Below are 17,285 nucleotides of genomic sequence, written 5' to 3' on the forward strand. Positions count from 1 at the left end.
ATTTAAATGTCATGGATTAATGCAACAGCAATACAGTACTAAAAACAAGAGCATCAGCAGCAGAGCAGGGCATGCGCAGAGATGACCCAAGGAGCCTGCCTCCAAGAGACTTCTGAGAGTCATGTGAAGCAAGTTTCCATTTATCATTACTGAATTTTTATTAACAGAGCGAGAGAGGTACTGACAGAATTTTACACCTCAAATGAAAAAATAGTTCAACTGAGTTCTTTTTTAAAAAACAAACAAACCATTTTAAGTTTGCATACATTCATCATCTTATAGACTTCCCAACCTATCTTCCATGGACATCCTATATGACTTCCTTTGATCTGCTACATCTTCTTTATTCCACCCTTTTTTATCCCCTCAATTCTCTTATGTTTTCTGCTGCTGTTCAGAAATTTGTCCCTATTTGAAAGTTTACCATCTCTTTTTAAGTACTCTCCAAGGCACTTCCACTCACTTCCTATTTTCTTTTCATCCCAGTTTCTTATTTTGGCAATCATACTCACTAGTTCCACGAATTCTATTAATTTTGGGGAAGGCCGGGTAAGTTAGTGAGTGTGCCGTGTGCCAGTCCCTCCTCCAACCTGGGGAATTGCGGTTGTCATATCAGCCAGCCCTCGGGTCTGCGACTGCTGCTGTTGAATGCCAGGTCAGCCCAGAATAAAATCTCCCTTATTCATGATCTGATTATGGATGCGGAGGCATGTATCACTGAAACTGGGTGGGGGAACAGGGTGGAGCAGCTGTGCCCACCTGGGTGCTCAGTGCAGCGTCAGGCCAGACTCGAGGGTCGGGGAGGGGGAGTTGCTGTGGTTTAGAGAGATTCTCTATCTCCAGGTTCTCTGTCCGGGGGGAGGGCAGGGATCTAAAGAGTGTGTTCCTGGCGTTGGGCAATTGGGAGGTGGTAGCTCGCTGTGACTTATTTGCAAGGCATTTTGAGGATAAGATCACTTGCATCCACCAAGACCTTGACTCTGCTGTTATAGCAGATGAAACTCATGGGGTGTCCAGAACACTGTCTAGTCCTGTTGTGCTGGATGAGTTTCAGTTGGTAAGGCTCGAGGATGTGGTGCTTGGATCAGTCAGGGTGACCACTTGCGCTCTGGACCCTTGCCCCTCCTGGCTGATAAAAACCATCAGGGAGGGAACAGCTGGCTGGGCCAGGGAGGTGATCAATGCCTCTTTACCGAGAGGGGGTGGTCCCTGCCTGTTTGAAGGAGGCAGTGGTAAAACCACTCCTTAAGAAATCTTCCCTGGATTCGGAAAACCTAACTAACTACTGGCCAGTTGCTAATCTCCATTTCCTGGGCAAGGTTCTGGAGCGAGTGGTCACAGACCAGATCCAGGCACTTTTGGAAGGAACTGATTTTCTAGATCCATTTCAAATAGATAGATAGATAGATAGATAGATAGATAGATAGATAGATAGATAGATGATAGATTCTTTATTGTCATTACACAAGTGCAACATTGCACAAGTGCAACGAAATTGGATGCCATCCCTTAAAAAACAACAAAAGCAAAACAACAACAACAACCAAACAAACCACATTCCAGCCACACCCACACCCATCAAACTCCCAGGTCACACTATCGAGTTACAGCATTCAAAAAGGCCACAGCTCTTGGATAGAAACTATTTTTCAGTCTATTTGTCCTTGACTTGATGTTTCTATATCTCCTGCCAGAAGGCAGTAGTGCAAACAGACTGTATCCCGGGTGAGATGAATCCTGCAGGATGTTGTTTGCTTTCCTAAGACAACGGGAACCGTACAGTTCTTCCAAAGATGGGAGAGGATGACCAATAATCCTTTGGGCTGTGGTTATGACCTTCTGGAGCACCTTCTTCTCCCTAGCTGTACAACTGGAGAACCAAGCACAAATACAGTATGTGAGAATGCTCTCTATGGAGCCTCGGTAGAAGGACACCAGCAGTCTCTCACTCAGATTGTTCTTCTTTAAAAGTCTGAGGAAATAAATTCTCTGCTGGGCCTTCTTCACCAGAGCAGTGGTATTTGCGCTCCAAGTCATGCCCTGATCGATAGTCACTCCCAAAAACCTGAATTCCGCCACCCTCTCCACCCGTTCCCCGTTGATATACAAGGGCTGAATGTCCGCCTTTTTTTTCCTGTAATCCACCACCAATTCCTTGGTCTTAGCCGTATTAAGAGCCAGATTGTTCTCTCCACACCAAACACAGAGCCGCTCCACCTCGTCCCGATAGGCGGACTCATCCCCTCCTGAAATGAGCCCCACCACCGTAGTGTCATCAGCAAACTTGATGATTTTGTTGCTGGAATAGATGGCTGTACAGTCATACGTATAGAGAGTATAGAGCAGGGGACTCAACACACAACCCTGTGGTGAGCCGGTGTTAAGGCTAAGGGCTTTGGACATATGTGACCCTACTCTAACCCTCTGAGAACGTTCTGACAAAAAATCCAAAACCCAGAGACAGGTGGAGTTGGAGAGTCCAATCGCCTCTAGCTTGGACACCAGTCTATGGGGGAGGATAGTGTTAAAAGCAGAGCTAAAATCCACAAACAGCAGCCTCACATAACTCCCCGGCTGCTCCAGATGGGACAGAGCAGCATGGAGAGTGGTGGTGATAGCGTCTTCTGTGGATCTATTTGCCCTGTATGCAAACTGGTAGTTGTCAAAAGTTGATGGAAGACAGGAAATAATGTGACGGCGCACCAGTTTCTCAAAACACTTCATGATGATTGGAGTCAGTGCAACTGGTCTGTAGTCATTCAAACTACTGATTGTGGGTTTTTTAGGCAGAGGAACAATAGTTGACGACTTCAGGCAGGGTGGGACAATAGACTGGTGTAAGGACTTGTTGAAGATCTTAGTAAAGACCCTCGCCAGCTGATCCGCACAGCCCTTCAACACCTTTCCAGTGATGCCATCAGGTCCAGCAGCCTTCCTCGGATTCACCATCCTCAATACCTGTCTCACCTCGTGCTCCTCTACAGTGAATGAGGGGCCCCTATGGGCTGGTGGCTGTAATACCGGCGTCTCAGGTGGCTCCTTCTCGAAGCGAGCAAAGAAGAGGTTAAGCTCCTCCGCCAGCAAAGGGTCACCGTCGACAGCACCAAGGTTAGGTTTGTAGTTGGTAATATGCTGAATCCCCTGCCACATCTGTCTTGTGTTGTTGCTCCTTAAATTATCCTCAATCCTCTGCCTATAATCCAGTTTTGCCCGTCCAATACCCCTCTTCAAGTTTGCTCTTGCCACACTGTAAAGCTGCACCTCGCCCGACCTGAAAGCCCTGTTCCTTTCCCGCAACAGGCACTGGACCTCTCTATTCATCCAGGGTTTCTGATTGGGGTAAAACCGGATGGATTTATTTACTGTGACAGTGTCTGTGCAGTGATTGATATAGCACAGAACTGCCGCCGTGTGCTCCTCCAGGTCTGAACGATCGAAAATATCCCAATTGGTTCTCTCAAAACAGTCCTGCAGCTGGTGAATAGCACCTTCAGGCCAGATTTTAACAGTCCTTGATATTGTGGGAGCCCGTTTCCTGAGTGGGATATATGCTGGTACCAGGAACAGAGACATATGGTCGGACTGGCCCAAATGTGGCAGCTGTAAAGCCCTATAGCCGTGATTTACATTCGAATAAACTTTATCCAGTGTCTTGTCCCCTCTTGTGGGACATTTCACATGCTGATAGAGCGTTGGGAGCACTGTTTTAAGTTCAACATGGTTGAAGTCTCCCGCAATGATGTGCACAGCTTCAGGATACTTGTCTTGCTGGCTGCTGATAAGGCTCTGCAGGCATCCCAAAGCCAAGTTGGCATTGGCATCTGGTGGCACGTACACACCAGTTAGCATAACAGCTGTGAACTCCCTAGGGAGATAGGCTGGTCTACATTTAACAGCCACATATTCCAAATCCGGTGAACAGTGACTGCCCACAGTCTTAGAATTATTGGACCAGCATTTGTTCACATATACACACAGCCCCCCTCCTTTGGTTTTTCCGAAGTCCATGCCTCGGTCATGACGATGTACCGCATAGCCTTCCAACTGAATAGCTATGTCTGGTATGGACGGTTGAAGCCATGTCTCAATGACAAATAAATAAATGGGGTTTAGGCCTGGTTTTGGCACAGAAACTGCTTTGGTTGCTCTGTATGATGACCTCTGTCGAGAGAGAGACAAGGGAAGCATGTCCTTGTTAATTCTCCTTGACCTTTCAGTGGCTTTCAATACCATCAACCATGGTATCCTGCTGGAGCGGTGGGTGGCACCGCTTTGCGGTAGTTCCAGTCCTACTTGGATGGTCTTTCTCAGAGGGTGTTGCTTGGGGAATGCTTTTCAACCCCGTGGAGCTTTCACTGTGGGGTTCTGCAGGGCCATCCTATCCCCTATGTCTTCAACCAGTGTGCCATGCCTGGTTTTCCTAGGTACGGTTCTGCATGAGTTCTCTGACTTAGTCACTCTTTAAAACAGAAGTTGTGACAGGGAAGGGTCTTACTGTCACCCAGAGTCAGAGATGGTTCATTCATCATTCATGATAACCACAAGGCTTACCATATCACCAAGTGACACTCTCCCACTGCCAGACATTAGGGAGTTCACCCTATGCACAACATCAGGCTGGTAAAAGGCTTGGAGGCCTTTGCACTGCTGGTGTTTGCACCAAAGATAAATAGAGAGAAAATGGGCAGGAAAGCACTATTCCCAGAAGGGTAGCTATGCTTGTCTCTTTCAGGAAAACATCAAAGTCTTGTGGCTTCTGAAATACTAACACATTTATGATGGCATGATCTTTCATGGTTCTCTTCATTGGACACACAAAACCTTATTTGCAAGCAGGGATTTCATGAAACTTGGATTACTGTTGTATCTGTATGTGAAAAGGACTTTCAGAGAAAGTAAACACTTGACAAATGTTTGTGCCATCTTCCAGTAGTGAGCTTAAAAACTCTCTGTTGTTCAGTTCTGTGGGAAAGCCAGCCTCATATAACCAGCATGCTTAAGTCTACTTAATGCATGAAAGAGTGCCTTGGGTATGCATGCCATAGAGTAAGCTGTCCTGCCAGACTTAGTTGTGTCACTCCCCCTCACCTTGGGCAGAAACTAATCAAGCACATGGGAGATCTGAGCTGGTTGCTCCAAACTGTGTGGCTCTCACAAGTCACCTTGGAGTTCCTATACAGATAGTTTAGATACTTTCACCACTATAGCTAAGCCAAGTTTTACTGCCTGTGCAACTTTTTCTGAATGGTGTATGGAAAAACACATGAATCTGACCTTTGAACAGTTTGTATGTAAACCATATTTTAACTTACCACATGTATGGTCTTTTTCTATGTTAAGGGATGGGAAAAGCTTTGGAACGCACAAGGGCATATTTTAAAGGTCCCTAACAACCCATGTTTCTGTGCTTTACTTTGCTGCTTTTTTGTGATTTTAAATCCCTGCTGAGGTTGTCTCACCAAATAGTACATGCCCCGAATCTGGATCTCAGCATCCAGGGAATTCTCATTTTATATACCTTTTTTTTTTTTTTTGCTTGCTACCAACAAGTTCAACAGGAAGTTCTTTTCCAATACATTATTTTGCCAATAAAATAGAAGTTATAGAAAATAAACTCAAGATGAATTGATAGTTGCCCTTGGTGTAACAAGCATGTTTCTTTTGCCCACTGCTCAAATGGTGTTTGTCAGTTTTTGAAACACTCCAGAAATCCACAAAGCTTCTTTGACCAAAGAAGGGTGACTTTCCTGCATCTTTTAGTGATTCAGGATGCCCCTCAGGACCCTGCACCCCTAAGATTGTGTCCACTTTTATAGATCTAGATTGCTCTGCCACCTCCAACTATAGTAATTTGTAGAAATCGGCAAACACTTAAACAAACTCGGTATTTGGCAACTTATTAATAATAATTTAAAATTAAATAAATTTATAAGACTTACAAACAAATGCTTAAAGAATGCTTTCTTTAGATAGTTGATTTATTTCATTCAACAAGAAAAAGATTCTCTGCACTTTTTCAAAAGCATTCAGTTTGATATGCTAAAATTTAAAATAAAAGTTAGCCACTCTTGGCGCCTACTTCTTGGTGCCCAGGGAGCCAATGGGAACTTTCCTATCCGGCACAGGAGTCCCCAAATAGTTAAAGCCCGTACCCCTTCATCTAGGGTCCCAATTTGGATCCACTCTTGATAGTTATTCCACCTTTCTCAAAATAATGGCAATTGTCCGGATGGGATCATATCCCCCTGGGCAACTTTCACATCAGCTTTTCGTCTTGAGGTTCCAGCTTCAAACAGCTGTGAGCAGCAGAGAACTGTGGGTGTGGGTTTTCCCAGTGAGAACTGCAGGACCAAGCCGGCCTTATTGTTAGTGCTGGAGCCACAGGTGTCTGGGGTGTGCATATGTCAGCTTTCACCAAAAAGTGACTTGTCCTGCTATTTATTCATTTGTACACCCACTCAGAAAACAGATAGATCTGAGACTGACAGCTGCATGCACTGAGAGAGAATTTTCCTGGGCCACATTAGGAAGGAAGTGATGATGTTCCAGATAATTATATCATGTAGATACATTTCCTGTGCCTATAGCAGTTTGGGGCTGACCTCATTCAACCATCAAAACCACAGATTTAGTTCTGTTAACAAATCTTAGCATTTTGCTGTAAAGCTCAATTGACTTTTGTTGTCCATGGAACAGCAAAAGGCTTTGTCACTGGAACAGGATAATACTGTACTGCAGTTTTCTAAAACCAAAAAGAAAGGGAAGGAAGACCAGTTGCTGAATTTTGCAAAGTTTGTTGTTGTTTCTAGTGATCTCACTGTTTCAGATAAGACAGGTAGAGATACTTAGGGTGGTGTGCAACTAAGTTTTCCTCAGTGTAGATCCATTGAAAATAATGAACATCTGTTAGGTCCTTTAATTTCAGTGGGTCTGCTCTGAGTAAACTTAGTTAAATGCCACCAGTATTAAGCTGGCTTTAAAATAATGGCTTCAAGTAAAAAGAAAGGAGATTCCGACTAAACATCAGGAAGAACTTTCTGACAGAGCTGTTTGACAAGAAAGTGATGGGCTCTCCTCCATTGGAGGTTTTTAAGCAGAGGTTGGATGGCCTTTTGTCATGGATGCTTTACTTGAGATTCCTGCATTGCAGGCGGTTGAACTAGATGACCCTCGGGGTCCCTTCTAACTCTACAATTCAATGATACTATTAAACCTGTGAGGTGGATTGTGTGAGGCCCATGGTCAGTAAAGTAGGCATTTCAACTGAGATCTTCCCCAGTCCAAGTCCAACACTGTTCTCTGTGCAGCACTCATATGAAGACATTTCTAATTAATGTATGGAACCCCATTACCACAAAGGGGGGGGGTTATGGCCAATGGCTTTTAGAAGAATAAGATAAATTTGTGGAGGGGTCAGTCAATGGTTATTATCCATAAACACTAAAGTTCAGAAGAGAGTTTTGCCACTGAGAAATAACAGTGGGAGAAGGCTATTGCCCTCGTGTCTTGCTTGTGGGCCGGAAACAGGCCCCTCAATGCCAGTTGCTAGTAATCACAAATGAGGAGTTGGTTGGCCATGATGAGAACAGAATGCTATACTGGAGGGCTTTTACATTCATCCCACAGGGCTTTTCTTAGTGTTTTTGCCCTGTCCTAGCTGGGTTCCAGGTGCAGACAGCTCTTGCAGCACCGTTGCTCCTGGGGACACAAGGGTTGCTCTGTCTCTGAGTCAGACACCAAATTCCCATTCTGAGGGGAAGGATCCCTGTCAGTCTTCCCCAAGGGCCCCATTTCTTCCTTGGCTGCTCTTCTGGGCTGCATCCAGAGGTTTCAGGTCATCCTCAGCCAGAACCTTGGAGAATGAGGAGGAGGAGGAGGCACCTGGCAAGAGCATGGCCATTCTTAAGGTTCCATGACAGGAACATTCACACTGTGTTCTACAAACTTAACAGCTGGCAGAGGTGCTGCTGAATCCACCTGGAACTGGGATAGTGACCTACAGGGTAAACATTTCCTGCTGATATTTTTCCAGTTAAAAATCTCCCACCACACTGCTATTTGCCTGGCATATAGCGATGATAAAACCTGCAAGCACCAGGGCTGGCTCTCTTGACCCCCCCCCCCCGTTTTCCTTCTCCATTTCATCCCCCTTGCTTCTCCTTCCCATTTCATGTAATCTTCCTTCACCCTCCTTTCCATATCTCTGTCAGACCACTAACCCACAGAGTTCTACTCAAGTTCCACGCTGTGTGAGCAGCTGCCTCCCTGCCCCTTGGCCGTAGAGAAGCAGTACAAAGAGAAAGCAGTCTCTTACCCAGGGGTCAGCAAACCTTTTCAGCAGGGGGCCGGTCCACTGTCCCTCAGACCTTGTGAGGGCCCAGACTATATATTTTTTTGGGGGGGGATGAACAAATTCCTATGCCCCACAAATAACCCAGAGATGCATTTTAAATAAAAGCACACATTCTACTCATGTAAAAACATGCTGATTCCTGGACCGTCTGCAGACCAGATTTAGAAGGCAATTGGGCCAGATCCAGCCCCCTTAATTTGCCTACCCATGCTCTTACCAGTAACAGAAAAGTTTAATGAATGCAGCAAAAGAACAAGCAACCATTCTCGGAGGTGCTCCCAATTAAGGTTCCTTCACTTTCGTCCTCTCGTCTCCTAGCCACCTGATCTCTCAACCACTGAGCTTTTTGTGAAGCCACCTTATCTAACCTCCTAGCCTTGGGACTGAGAGGCTGCACATCTTCCAGTGAAAGTCAGCTAGCTCACTCTCTTCCCGTTCTTGCTGATCACCTCCCAGTTCCGCCCAGCTATTGTCTCCCGAACTGTGCCCTTCAGCAAACCATTGTTCCAAATCAACACTACTCCACTGGTCCTGTGGAGTTTCAGGATACTGGCCATGAGCAGGGGGAGGGGGAGGTTCCCACCATTCCTCATCGAGTTGTACTCCTCAGCCAGGTCTCTGACAATATATTTCAAAAAGCACCACCTTTCAGAAATCCCAACCATGTCAATTCTGCCTTTGAAATCCCAGACGTATGGCAGCCCTCCCTGATGGTCAGGCTCCCAGCTTTGCAGAGAGCAGCTTCAGTCTCCAGCCATGGGGTAAAGGCACATGAGAGACAGAGAAGTCAGCAGAATGGAAGGAGGAGTTGTGTTTTGTGGTGACGGGGAAAGGGGGGGGGGAGATGAGTGTTTGTCTGAATGGAGGACAGAAAGGAATGTGTGAATATGAGGAAGCCGTCCCAGGGAGAAGGAGGTTTTGTCACTATGAGCAAGCAGGCAGGCTGCAGGGAGGTGGGTACAGCACTTAGATTCAATCTGCCGCCTCTCCCAGAATGCCTCTTGAGGTGACTGCCATGGTAGCTCCAGGCCCGCCAAGCACACAGGACCACTACTCACGTCTATTATAAACTTTCCCTTTTCTGATGATGGCTTCCCCACTGCTCCATAGGAGGAGAGTGTTGGGGCTAGCAGTGCTGATGTAAATATAATTTTATTTGCAGCTAAAGTGGTTTGTTGGAACCCTATACTTACAACATATGAAACAAATGGCAAATGTCATAGGATCACAAGTGTGAAAAAAATTATATGAATGTGGACAAAGTTAAATTTGGCATTCCACCTCATGCTGAGGCAGTCTTCCTTAAATGGCTACCCTTCAGTTACTTTGGACTCCCAACTCCCTTCAACTGCAGTCAGAATGGGGCACCAGAGGAAGGCTGCTCTGAGGCACCCTCATCTGTCCCAATGAAGATCCACCACATCTCAAGCCCTGGGCTCTGAAGTACACATCAGAAAGTGAGAAGGTTCCCAGCAAGATTGGCTAGCGTGGCTGTTGAGTCAGATGGCTCTGAGATCCAGAGAGGCTCTCCTCATTCACTTTCCACTCACGAGGCCTCACTTTCACATACTGGGTCCTTGTTTGGCTGCTAAGATTGCCAAAGCAAGTCAGCTTGCAGATGAGTTCTAAGACTGGTCCTTCTATTTGGCAGAATGAAGCAGCTGCCTCAGACAACAGCTGCAGGAATGGTGGTGAGGTTTTAGAGGACAGAACTACTTGTGCCACAAGGGCTAGATTATGTTCCATTTTACAGATGAGGAACTAAGTCTGATCCACACGTCACATGGTACACAGTGGAGTAGGGATTCAGCATCCACTTGCCCAAGCTCATTTCAAAAAGCTGGTGCTACTGAACCCCATGGGCCTTCTGCTCACACATCTTGAACATGGGAGAAATGCCCACCCCCTCCTCAGTTCTGCACAGTGTTTAATATCAGACTTCTAGCTCTTTGCCTGGTTGAAATGGGAGATCTGAGACTTATCTGTGGTGCTGCTTCCTCTAAATTCCTAAGCGCTCTGGATGGCTGCTTTAGCCTTCGAGGACCCCTGGACACAAGAGATTCCTTCTTGGATGAAGAGCTGCAGCTGGGACATTTCTCTGAAGACTGCTACTGCGTCTCCCTTCATTTTAATGAAATGATGCATCCAGGGAGAAAGAGTCCTGTGCAACATCATTGATAGAGCAATGTGAAAATGCTTGTGGGAGGACAATAGGCTCCTAGCACCCCTCTATGTCAGCCTCAGAGCATCTGCACACAGGACAGCTATTCTCACCAGATGTGGCAGGGACAGGGGCAGAGAGAGAACAAGAGGAAATGGCATGTGGATGGGTGGGTGATCTATGATGCTGGGAGGTATGTGTGTACAGTGGTACCTCTGGTTACGTATTTAATTCATTCCGGAGGTCCGTTCTTAACCTGAAACTGTTCTTAACCTGAAGCACCACTTTAGCTAATGGGGCCTCCTGTTGCTGCTGTACCGCTGGAGCACGATTTCTGTTCTCATCCTGAAGAAAGTTCTTAACTCAAGGAATTATTTCTGGGTTAGTGGAGTCTGTAACCTGAAGCGTATGTAATCCGAGGTATCACTGTATAAAGGAGAAAAAGGAATTGTATAGGCATGGGAAAACAAGGCTAGATACAGTAGTTTTACTGCCCCAAATGGTCACACCACATGATCTGCAGAGCATGTTGGAAGTGCTGGGGTGCAACTCAAATTGTATTTAAGACTGGTGGTCTGGATGGCGAGAAAGTAGACAATAGGAGCCGACTCCTAGGGGCCGAGGTCCCTTTGGACCTCCAATAAAACATTTGAGGGGGCTGCCCTTCCAAAGTTGATGGGCATTGCCATTTAAATGGTGTTTGTACACCACATCTTGTGATAGATTATGCAGAGCAGGGCTTACCTGCCCCCCAATATTTAATTTAAATTGGCATCCCCAAAGTAGAGAGACATATGAATACCAAAGCTTCTTAGACTGTTGTTTAACCTGTGCTGATCCTCCTTCATATGTTAGGCAATGGTCTTAGGGTTGCTGATCTCATTTCCTACTGCTCCCTTCTGCATCTTCCCCTTCGGAGTGGATACATATTTGTGTATGTCTCCTGCTGAAAACAAAGAGGTTCTTTGTATCTCCACCTCAGTTAGACAGAACTAGAATTTTTCCTATCAAGTATGTATTTCCTTTAAATTTAGCTTACTACTTTTTCCAAACTCAGAGTCTCAGTGTGATTGTATCCAAGGGTAAAGTGTTCTCTTCCACAGGGATCCAGTGCTCAGTTTCACTTCTGCAGGTGCATTTAAACTCCAAATGCCATTAAGGTGCAAGCCCAGGATCCCATACCCGCAAACGTTCCTCAGGTGAAAATAGGGGCATTTCTGACTCCCCTCTACTGACCCCCATTTTTTGTCCCATCCCTCCACAGAGCAAGTGCCACCCCCACTTCACCAATAGGACACAGCACACAGGCCCTCCACTGCCCTGAGAAAACCCCTTCATCCCAAATTTATTCTTTGGTAGACACAGACACAGGAAGGAAGGAAGGAAGGAAGGAAGGAAGGAAGGAAGGAAGGAAGGAAGGAAGGAAGGAAGGAAGGAAGGAAGGAAGGAAGGAAGGAAGGAAGGAAGGCTCCTTGCGCTCTGCTTCACTCCCCCTTTCTTCCTGCCCAGGGCAGCCCTGCCCTCCGGCTGCCCCCTCAGAGCCAACACATCACACAGGGCTGGGCCTCGACAGCGGCAGCCTCTCCTCCTCCTCACCCGCTCTCCAGCAGCCACTGTGAGCTGCCCAAGGGAGGAGGCTGGCAGCAGCAACCATGGAGAGGCAACAGGATGCTTCCTCGCCTCAAGGGTGATTTCCAACAAAACACAAATTAGAATGATGTCTAAAATGGAACATTTATTAAAAACAACCTTAGAGCCTGCTATTTGTTTTGGGGATGGGACTGCTGTTGCTTTCAAGACTAGCACTAGTGGCAGTGTACTCCTCTGCACAGAAAGTGTATATCTGTAAATAATGCAGAAAGGCACACAAGCTCATTTAAGTGAGTGATTTACCCATTGTCGTTGTTGGCATCCATCTGTCCTGGGAGACAATGGGTGAAGTCCAACCGCTGCATTTTCAGCATCAAAATGATGTCCACAGGATGCAAGTCTAAGCATTGTGCATGTAGGACCTGGGCTGCGCAGCCAACAAGACTGATGTGGTCCAAAGGAAAGCAGAGCAAGACATTCGGCACCTGCTTGGCTGCAGGAGTTGCCAGAAGGAGGCGGACAAAGAGCCATGTAACCGTCTTAGGGACTCTGGATTTGTGTAGGGTTTACTCCTGAGCCTTTTCTTCTCTCAAAGATGTCCTGCAAAGTTTAGGACCAGAGTTATCCTTCTCCTGGATGGGCTAGGTTCCTAGGTTGACGAGCCCCATCTGCAACTGCATGGTTTTGCTAGGGGTGGGAAAGTCTTTCATTTTCAGTTTCTCTCAGTATCATTTTTTTCCAAACGTAAGTTCAGTTCTCCATATTTTCACATTAGTTTGCAAGAGTCAGGGCTTTATTTCCAGCTGGAACTCATTGGAACTCAGTTCTGACACCTCTCAGGTGGGCGCCCTTGCCATTATAAGAGAACAAGGGAGGCATTCGTGGTGAGTTCCCACACCACTTTTTCTAGAAAGTTGCACTGGAAAGAAAATTCCAGTAAAAATTCATCAGCATTTAGTGCAAATTTATCTTAATGTATGTGCTGAAAACGTTATAAAATAGTCTGTAAATGTTTATTTTCTACTTTTGACTTCTGAAAACCTCTCCAGCAGCCTCGCATTATGGGAGCCACTGTTAGCCCTAAGCCCCCCCCCCAAGTGCACACTCACAGAGGCTGCCCCCCATGGGGAAGCGCCTGGAAAAGGCTTTTCTCTTTACAAAAGCCCTTGATAACAGGAATTGACTATGTACACAGTACTGCTTGTTCAGACCATAGGAGCCAATTGCTGGAGGCCTGAGGTCCCTTTGCCCCCCCCCTCAATAATATATCTGAGAGGGGCAGAACCCCCCCACCACAAGTTGATGGGTATTGCCATTCAAATTGTGTGCATGCACACTTTTCTCGCCTCAGGCTGACCTGCCCTCCCATATTTTATTCAAGTCCAGACTATCACATGAATGACATTCACCGGTCAGCTTGGTTACCTATGTTGTGATTTGAATGTAACTTGTGTTAACTAATCAAAATGTCAATGCTGTATGTAAACTGCACCTGGACGGGTGTGAGCCTTACAATTCACAAATTATTTGGTTGACATATTGTAGATTTTGACCTGTCTGACCTGCTGTAACCCCTCCTCGAATATGATGTCTTTCTGACGTTTTGCCTACGTATCATTATGTTTGTGGGATGTGACTTCTTACTGCTTTGGCACCAAATTTGAACCTTTAAAAGGCCAAACACCCATTGCCCAGGATTATTCTTTTGCTTTTAGGGAGGTTGAAACTTCTCTTGCAACAAATAAATATAATCAAATGATTAACAGCCCACTTGGTTTTATATTTTTGCCTGGTAGTCTTCTCTTTTTCTTCTTGCTGTGACTGAGGAACCTAGCCTTCAGCAACAGTGACTCAAGTAAGGGGCTCTGGCCCCAACCAAGCCCCAGGTTTTCTGGCAACAATACCCTTTTATTGCAATGCATTTTTGTATGTGTATATTTTTATGCCCACTCTCCTCTGAAATACATTGTTGCACCAACTTTTGCTTTGGAGAACTGCACTGCAAGATTTGGAGAAGTTTGAATCTGAAATGATAGTCGCATTTTGGTTTCTGTATTGTTTCAGGAAGTAGGAATTAGTTCTGATTGCCTTTAAATGCAAAGTGAATCAACCTTTTCACACACACACACCACTTAAAAAGTTGTAAGTCACATGGTGACTGGAACTGCTGTGTAAGGAGCAAGACAATAACATTCTTGGATTAGTTAGAGAAGTTAGGGATGGACTGGGGCAAGAGAGGACATAGAAAGAAAGATGTTTAAATTGTTTGCAGCAGCATAGTTTGGTGTTAGTTGTTGTTATAGAGTGTTATATGGGGATTGTTGGTTAATCAGATAGCATCTGTTCACTCTTCAGTCCTTGCGGTTGTTTCTAAATGCTTTAACAAAGCAAAGTCTGCAGTACTCTCTCTGTGCAAGGAAACTCTCCTGGGGTAGTGGCAGCTGAGGATGGAACAACATGAAAGGGAGGGGGGGTAAAACTTAGCAGGCCCAGCATGAGGTGCAGCGGGACGAACAGGGCTTCCTTGGGATCACACTGAGAGGGGTGGACACAGTCAGGTGGAGGCTTTCCGTTGTTAGCTATTGGCACTCAGCCACTAGGCATGCTGGCTCGCACCACAAAGAACTGGTGTGTTTGTGTTGAATGGCAAGACCTGAAAGTCATGTTTTTGTCTGACCAAGTGGACCTTGAAAACTTGACACAGAAGCGCTTTCCCACTTGTCTTAACTCACAAACATCTTTTTCCTCCCACTGTGTTTTGCAAAAGCAGAAATGGAGTCTTCAGTATTCAGGCTTAGTCAGGGGCAAAACTAGGCTTTATTTAACCCAGGTCAAAGTCCCAGTTTGGCACACACACCCATGCACATTTGCACATATACATACACAGGCTGGGAGCCTCAATGGTGCCCATCTGGAGGCTTCACCCAGGGCAAAAACCTGGCTAGCCGCTCTGGCTTAGTAATAGATCTTAACAGGTAATTAGGGGCAGTGGCTGCAGCAGAATGAGGGAACCTGCCACAATGCGAACTGTTCCAACATTCAGATTTGCTTTCTGTTAAGCAAACACAGGTTTCATGAAACAGGTAACGCTGCACCCGCAAGAGTGGCAGATGAATTACATGGTGCTGCGTTGAGAGGGATATGGACACCGCTTGTGGCTGAGGTGGAAAACCTGAAGAGAGTACACACAGACACAGACACCCCACGCCTCCCCCTCTACTTACTGGTCCAGTTAAGTCTCCTCAACAGTCTTCTCAACAGGCTCCACTGAGCACCATGACAGTGTGCTGAATCTGGCCCTCTGGTATCTGCCAACCCAATATTTATTATGGTAGGACAGACTTTATCTGAAGCTTTACTCACAAGGAAAAGAAAAAGCTCATATGTTGCAAGAAATTGAGCCTACTTGCTTGGAAAACCTTTTAAAAGTTTAATGTGTTATTAAGTTTTAACATATGTTGGAAGCCGCCCAGAGTGGCTGGGGCAACCCAGTCAGATAACAGAGTACAATTAATTATTATTATTATTATTATTATTATTATTATTATCTTATAAGATGTTATGTTTCACATTTTTGTCTTTGGGGGCCTCAGGACTGTCATTTAGGGAACCCAGTTATGTCTTTCTGAGGATGTTAAGAATTGCAACTGAATTTTCAACTTCACTTGATATAACTTTATGTCTGAATGGACTTTTGCTGCTTTGGGGTGTTGCTTTAATTTTCCATATTTTAATTATTTAATTTTATTTCCTCAATTTATTATCTATTTTTGTTTCTTAGTGCTTGGTTGGACTCCTTGTAAACATAAAGGTACGAGATATTAAGTTATTTAATCTGTGTGAAGTGCAGTTCCTGAGCATATGTGCTCCATAACAGGGAAGTCTTTGTTTTAGGGTGTGGTCTGAAGGCAAATTGGGTGCTTGCTGCGAACCATATGTATGCACCTTTACCAAGAGTCCAGCTGATGCGAGTTGTAGTTCTAAAACATCTGGAAGGCTATAGGAAGGAACTAATACAACTATTCATATTGCACAGCTTGAAGCAGACAAACTGGAATAAAAAGTGTCCAGACCTGCAATTATTACTCAAAGCTTTACTAACCAGAACTTCATCAAATCAGGTACAAAAACATCAATGATGCATCCAAATAATTCCATACAATCGTGTACACGTCCAGCACAGGCTCAGTTTCTTATAAAATATGAAATAGTCCAAAAAGATCTAAAATCACAGGTGTGTCTCTCCCCACAGCCTCCATTACCACCTACAGCTGTTTTCCCTTTAGGAGAGACCTCATTATCACGTTCTTTGTCTTTGGTTGCTTGAGAACAAAGACTCAAAACACACAGATTAACATATGCAGAGAGTGTAATTCTACCTCTTTTCCCTTTATTTTTTTAAAGTGGGAGATCCCACCATTGTAAAAATCATACAAATTTTGTGTTGGGTTTTTTTTGTTTTTTTTTTGAGGGGGTATAATGGGTATAGGAAGGATTTGGCACCCCTACCTCTACACTTTTTCAGCTAGCTCTCTCCCCCTTCCCACACTTTGCTACATGCCAATGGCCTGTTTGCAGACATGACCGACTGTTGTGAGGTGCCTACAGTCTGAGAGAGAGGTCAGTTTTGCCCCGTGGTAGCTGTTTTCCAGAGTTCATGAGTCCTGACAGACTGCTTATCTGGCCATGGGCAACCTAAACTGTTTTGAGTAGCCAGATGCGTGTTAAATGCTTTAAAAAGCTTGCAGTCCAGCTTCCAGCCCAATCCACTGGCAGAACTGAACTGGAGACTGGAAAGGAAAGTGTTTCCATAATTAAAGACAGCATCAAGGATTTCCTAGGGCCCTGCTAGGCAGAAGAATAAACTTGGAGGCAGGAAGGAGCTGCATAGTTGGATAAAGAACTGAGAGGAGCTGTGAGTGTTTATTAACACACATGGCTTCAATCAGCACAGATGTGGAATACAGAGAAGCATAGTGTGAAAAAGGGCCCTGCCCTTCTCTTCTGACTCTTAAGCTAGCTATTGCACAAAACCTGGGAGAGCAACTAGAAGAACATTTTCTTCTTACCATGAATTTCGGTTTACAGATTGGGGTGGGGGGACAACATTCCTGATAGAGATGACTCCCCCTACTGGAGACAGACAGGGTCCTCTCCAGAGGGGGAGAGTCATCCCATCTC

This window comes from Podarcis melisellensis, assembly GCF_964234715.1.
Source record: "Podarcis melisellensis genome assembly, chromosome: 17".
NCBI lineage: Eukaryota > Metazoa > Chordata > Lepidosauria > Squamata > Lacertidae > Podarcis > Podarcis melisellensis.